We start from the raw sequence: 6,394 nt of genomic DNA on the forward strand, positions 1-6,394 counted from the left end.
TCCTCTGAAAAGGAAAGTTTTCGTCAGAGGGATACACAAACTCACAGTCATATAATAGAGACTGACAATTAAATGAAAGGTCTTGCTGAAGTCAGGCAAGTAATTTTCACCATGTTTACCTAAACGAAATCATTTCTGGTTTTTAACCATCTCTACCTTTACCCCTTGGAATCATAAATAACATCCACATGATTAAGTATGTTCATGTAATAGCTTTTATTACATGGTGATTGCTTTGCTATGAAATCTACTTATCAAGGGAATGGCAGGGAATAAAACTTTCCCAATGAGAAGAGTTTTCTTGCTTGTTTCCTGCTAATCCCTGGAACCCAGTGCAGTTCAGTTCAGTCGCTCAGTCGTGTCCAACTCTTTGTGGCCCCATGGACTGCAGCACGCCAGGCCTCCCCATTCATCACTAACTTCCAGAGTTTACTCAAATTCATGTCCATTGAGTCGGTGATGCCATCCATCCGTCTCATCCTCTGTCATCCTCTTCTCCTCCTGCCTTCAATCTTTTCCAGCATCACTGAGTTCAGTTAAGCCAAATTTTAGGACTTCTCCTCATTGTATGAGCCCTGGTGAGACCAGTGTGGTCCCAGGCTGCCTTTTTAGGTATGAAGTCTAAGAAGGACATAAGAATGGCCCAAAAGATCTTGGCTGAAGCAAGCTCTCCTTCACCCTGGTCTTTGCCTGGACCAAACTCACGCGGCTCTGTCTTGGCCACACTCAGTATCAAACTGATGTGGTTGACTTCCATCTCGGCTCACATCACCAGGATAGACCACTCCAGAAAAGCATGTAGGAAAGCCAAAAGGGCAACCACATAACAACAGACTCTTACCTCACTTTCCTCTCCTTTGAAAATCTGCTTAGAGCTTTGAAGAATAAAATTTTTTCATTACTAATTTTTCCCATGGTGAATCAATAATAACATCAAGAATACAAAGTCATTTTCATTAGAATGACCAGCTGTCTCAGCCTTCCCAAGACACTACTGATTTATACCTTTTAACCTGGTGTAATTAACAGTGTATCCTTTTCTCAAAAGGGTCCTGGTTTGAATAATAATTATGTGGACCCCAAAGATTTAGCTACCTAGGACCATTGGTCTAAATACTCGTTGTGGAGCTATACTCAGTATACCTCCCTGAAGGCTCTTAATTGTCACTCTATTTTCACAAGAAGGAGTTACTGCGATGTTTCACAGCTTTTCCCTACCCACTTCATCAGAAACATGTCTGAGAACTCTGTCTTGAAGGACTGCTTTAAGAATGGAATTTTTCCATTTGCAACAACATGAATAGACCTTAGGGATATCTTGCTTTGTGAAATAAATCAGACAGAGAAAAACAAATACTATATGATATTATTTATATGTGGAATCTAAAAAATAAAACATTTGAAAACAAACTAGTGGTTACCAGTGGGAGAGCGGAGGTGAGAGGGATATGATAGGGATACAGGATTAAGAGGTACAAAGGTATATTTTATATACTACTATATATATATAATAAATAAGCTACAAAGATATACTATACTGGCCAAGGAATACAGCTGCTGCAGCTGCTGCTAATTCGCTTCAGTCGTGTCCAACTCTGTGCGACCTCATAGACGGCAGTCCACCAGGCTCCCCCATCCATGTGAATAGCAGCACACCAGGCCTCCCTGTCCATCACCAACTCCCGGAGTTCACTCAGATTCACGTCCATCGAGTCAGTGATACCATCCAGCCATCTCATCCTCTGTCGTCCCCTTCTCCTTCTGCCCCCAATCCCTCCCAGCATCAGGGTCTTTTCCAATGAGTCAACTCTTCACATGAGGTGGCCAAAGTATTGGAGTTTCAGCTTCAGCATCATTCCTTCCAACGAACACCCAGGGCTGATCTCCTTTAGGATGGACTGGTTGGATCTCCTTGCAGTCCAAGGGACTCTCAAGAGTCTTCTCTACACCACAGTTCAAAACCATCAATTCTTCGGCACTCAGCCTTCTTCACAGTCCAACTCTCACATCCATGCATGACTACTGGAAAAACCATAGCTTTGACTAGACGGACCTTTGTTGGCAAAGTAATGTCTCTGCTTTTTAATATGCTCTCTAGGTTGGTCATAACTTTCCTTCCAAGGAGTATGCGTCTTTTAATTTCATGGCTGCAGTCACCATCTGCAGTGATTTTGGAGCCCCCAAAAATAAAGTCTGACACTGTTTCCACTGTTTCCCCATCTATTTCCTATGAAGTGATGGGACCAGATGCCATGATCTTAGTTTTCTGAATGTACCTAGGAAGCCATAAATCAACTATACTTCATTTAAAAAATATGTGTAAGAGTGTTTATCATTTCTAATAATGACATTTCCCTGATATTGAGAAGGGATGAAATATCACACAAAATTGAAACTTTCCCTTCCAAAGAAATTTTAATTTCACATTTATAAGACTCTGATAAACATAGTGAATATGTTATATGGTCTCTCACTGTTAACTCAAGGTCATAAGTTGCAGATGGCCTAGTGCAGGGATATGGTCACTGAAGTAGTTAGAGTTTAGCTTGTCTTTCACTAAATTCTTTCTGTCTCTGCTTTTCTTCCATTCTCCCTTGTTGTCAATTGTCATTTCTCCAAGCATCAGCTATTGGAAGTTCCCTACTCTCTCCACCACTTTTAATTAATGATGTGTTATAAACTAGAAAGAACCACAAGGTAGCAATGAAAATGCCAGCCTTACTAAATCAACAGCCCTCATTTTAGAAATGACCCTTAGGCAATGGTTTTTCATCACAAAGTAGATCTAGTCAAGTAAGACACATAGCTTTGTATAGTCCCTGTCTTCCTCCTAAGAGGACTTTTCCAATATTTCTTTTATTAGATATGTTCCAGACAACAAATGTGCCAAAACACCTAACCTCAGAAAAAGTGGGTCTTTATTAAACCACTGGCTTTAGTTTGTGAATTAGAATAAACAAAAAATGTTCTGCAAAATCCATCACTCTCAGTAGACTGTTGAATAGCAATGGTGAAAATGGGCATCTTGGTCTTTTTCCCATTTAATACTGTACTGGAAGTCCTAGTTGGAGTAATTTGGCAGGAAAAATTAATAACAAAAGACATCCAAATTGGAAAGTAAGAATTAAAACTATATTTGCAGATGGCATGTTTCCATATTCAGAAAATCCTAATGAATCCAACAAAAAGAACTGCAAGAGCTAATGACCAAACTCAGCAAAGTTCAGGGTAGAAAGCCAACACACAGGATCAGCTGCGGCTCTATCCATCATCAGTGAACCGTCCAAAGAGGAAATTAGGAAAACAATTCTATTTACAATAGTATCCAGAAGAATGAAAACCAAGCAATGAAGTTAACCACATAGCTGAAAGACTTGTACATGTGAAAACTATATAAAACATTATTGAAAGAAATTGAAGAAGACCTAAATTTTTTTTAAAAAGCCATTCAGCATTCATGTATAGAAAGCCTTAATATTGCTAAAGTAGCAGTATACCCAAAGCATTCTACTGGTTAAGCTCTTTGTGACCCCATGGACTTTACAGTCCATTGAATTCTCCAGGCCAGAATACTGGAGTGGGTAGCCTTTCCCTTCTTCAGGGATCTTCCCAACCCAGGGATCAAACCCAGGCCTCCTCCCACATTGCGGGCAGGTTCTTTACCAGCTGAGCCACCAGGGAAGTCCAAGAATACTGGAGTGGGTAGCCTGTCCATTCTCCCGCAGATCTTCTCAACCCAGGAATTGAACTGGGGTCTCCTGCATTGCAGGTGGATTCTTTACCAACTGAGCTATTAGGGAAGCCCTGATTAAACACAATGCTTATTAAAATTTCATTTTATTTAAGAAATGGAAACTTTATTCTCACATCTATACAGAATTGCTAGTGGCTCTGAATAGCCCAAACAATATTGAAAAAGGAAAAAAGAATGGGTAGATTCACATTTTGCAATTTCAAAACTGACTTCAAAGCTGCAGTCATCAAAACAGTATAGTACTAGCATAACAAGAGACTTACAGACCAATGGACTGGGAAAGATGGCCCAGAAATGAATCCAAAGCTCTACACTCAGGTGCTTTCAACAAGGGTGGCAAGATCAATAAGTGGGAGCTCTTTAGCCACCTTGGACGCTGTGCAGGCCTGCTGAGAACAGGACTTCTAAAATGACAAATGTGTCTGGAAGAGTGTGACCCAAGGCCATCTTTGCTGGCTATAAGTGGGGTCTATGGAACTAGAGGGAGCACTCAGCTCTCCTGGAAATCAAAGGTGTATATGCTCAAGATGAAACTGAATTCTACCCAGGCAAGGGATGTGCTTGTGTGCACAAAGCAAAGAACAACACAGTAACTCCTGGTGGAAAACTTAACAAAACCAGAGTAATCAGAGGAAAGATAACTCGTGTTCATGGCTGCTGCTGCTGCTGCTGCTGCTGCTGCTGCTGCTGCTAAGTCGCTTCAGTCGTGTCTGACTCTGTGGGACCCCATAGACGGCAGCCCACCAGGCTCCCTCGTCCCTGGGATTCTCAAGGTAAGAACACTGGAATGGGTTGCCATTTCTTTCTCCAATGCATGAAAGTGAAAAGTGAAAGTGAAGCTGCTCAGTCGTGTCCGACTCTCAGCGACGCTATGGACTGCAGCCTACCAGGCTCCTCCGTCCATGGGATTCTCCAGGCAAGAGTACTGGAGTGGGGTGCCACTGCCAACAGTGGCATGGATTGTGCCAAATTCTGAAGCAACATTCCTGTTAAGACCACTGGACGCAGAATCAGTGTGATGCTGTACCCTTCGAGGATTTAAACTTACTGAAAAGTAAATAAAAGTGTGAATTTGTAAAATATAAATGGGAAAAGAATAGCCTCAACAAAAGGTTATGGGGAAAGTATATAAATGCATGCAAAAGAATAAAGTCAGACTCTTAATGCTCCATAATAAAAAGTTAACTCAAAATTGATCAATGACTTAAATAAACATAAGGTCTAAAAATAAAAGCTATTGGAAGAAAACACAGAAGTAAATCTTTATGGCCTTGGATTTGGTGATAGGACCTAAGATATGAGGCCAAAAGCAAGAGCAACTACAGAAAAAATTAGATAAATTGAATTTTGTAAACATTAGAATATTTTGTGCATCAGAGAATGTTATCAAGAGAGCAAAAAAGACAACCTAAAAATAGGACAAATGCAAATTGTATATCTGGCAAAGACAACATCTAGATTATAAAAAAACTATTACAACTGAACAACAAAAAGACAAACAACCCGATTAAAACCTGGACAAAGAGTATGAATAAACATTTCTCCAAACAAGATATGTAAATAGCCAACAAGCACATGAAAAGATTTTCAACATTTTGGTGCATGCTCAATCACTTCAGTCTTGTCTGACTTTGTGACCGTATAGACCGTAGCCCACCAGGCTCCTCTGTCCATGGGATTCCCAGGCAAGAATACTGGAGTGGATTGCCATGCCCTCCTCCAGGGGATCTTCCTGACCCAGGGATTGAACCTGCGTCTCCTGCACTGCAGGCTGATTCTTTACTGCTGAGCCACTTGGAAAACCCCAATGGTCAATAAGGAAATAAAAATTAAACTACAGTGATCTACTTCTTGACATCTATTATGATGACTATACCAGCAACAACAACAAAAAATCAGTGTTGGCAAGGACATAGAGAAATAAGAACACTTATACATTTTGTGGAAATCTAAAATTGCAGTGGGTACAGCCACTGTGAAAAACAATTTGGTGATTCCTCAAAAAGTTAAACACAAAATTACCATATGATCCAGAAACCCTGCTCCTAGGTATTTACCCAAAAGAACTGAAAAACAGGTGTTCAAATGAAAATGTGTTCATCAATGTTTATAGCAGCACTATTCGCAATAGTCAAAAAAAGGAAAAAAAAACAAATGTCCATAAAGAGATCAATGGATAAACAAATTGTGGTACATCCATATCTGTTCAGTCGCTCAGTCGTGTCTAACGCTTTGCAACTTCAAAGACTGTAACCCACCAGGCTCTTCTGTCCATGGGGAGTCTCCAGGCAAGAATACTGGAGTGCGTTGCCATGCTCTCCTCCAGGGGATCATGAAATATTACTGACCCATGCTTCCCTGGTAGCTCAGATGATAAAGTGTCTGCCTGCAATGCAGGAGACCTGAGTTCAATCCCTGGGTTGGGAAGATCCCCTGGAGAAGGAAATGGCAACCCACTCCAGTACTCTTGCCTGGACAATTCCATGGATGAAGGAGCCTAGTAGGCTATACTCTATGGGATCCAAAAAGTCAGCCATGACTGAGCAACTTCACTGGTTCACAAAAAATAATGAACCTTTGCTACAACACTGGTGCATGCTCTGTGAAAGAAGTCGTGCACAGAAGGTTACATATTGTAAG

At 40.8% G+C, this 6,394-nt stretch overlaps 1 pseudogene; it reads left to right on the forward strand.

The window, feature by feature from the left end:
* The first annotated feature begins 4,163 nt into the window (after positions 1-4,163).
* LOC106991651 (large ribosomal subunit protein eL33-like) lies at positions 4,164-4,796 on the forward strand (annotated as a pseudogene).
* The last annotated feature ends 1,598 nt before the right edge of the window (positions 4,797-6,394 follow it).

Source organism: Ovis aries, chromosome 16 (assembly GCF_016772045.2).
Source record: "Ovis aries strain OAR_USU_Benz2616 breed Rambouillet chromosome 16, ARS-UI_Ramb_v3.0, whole genome shotgun sequence".
NCBI classification, from domain to species: Eukaryota; Metazoa; Chordata; class Mammalia; order Artiodactyla; family Bovidae; genus Ovis; species Ovis aries.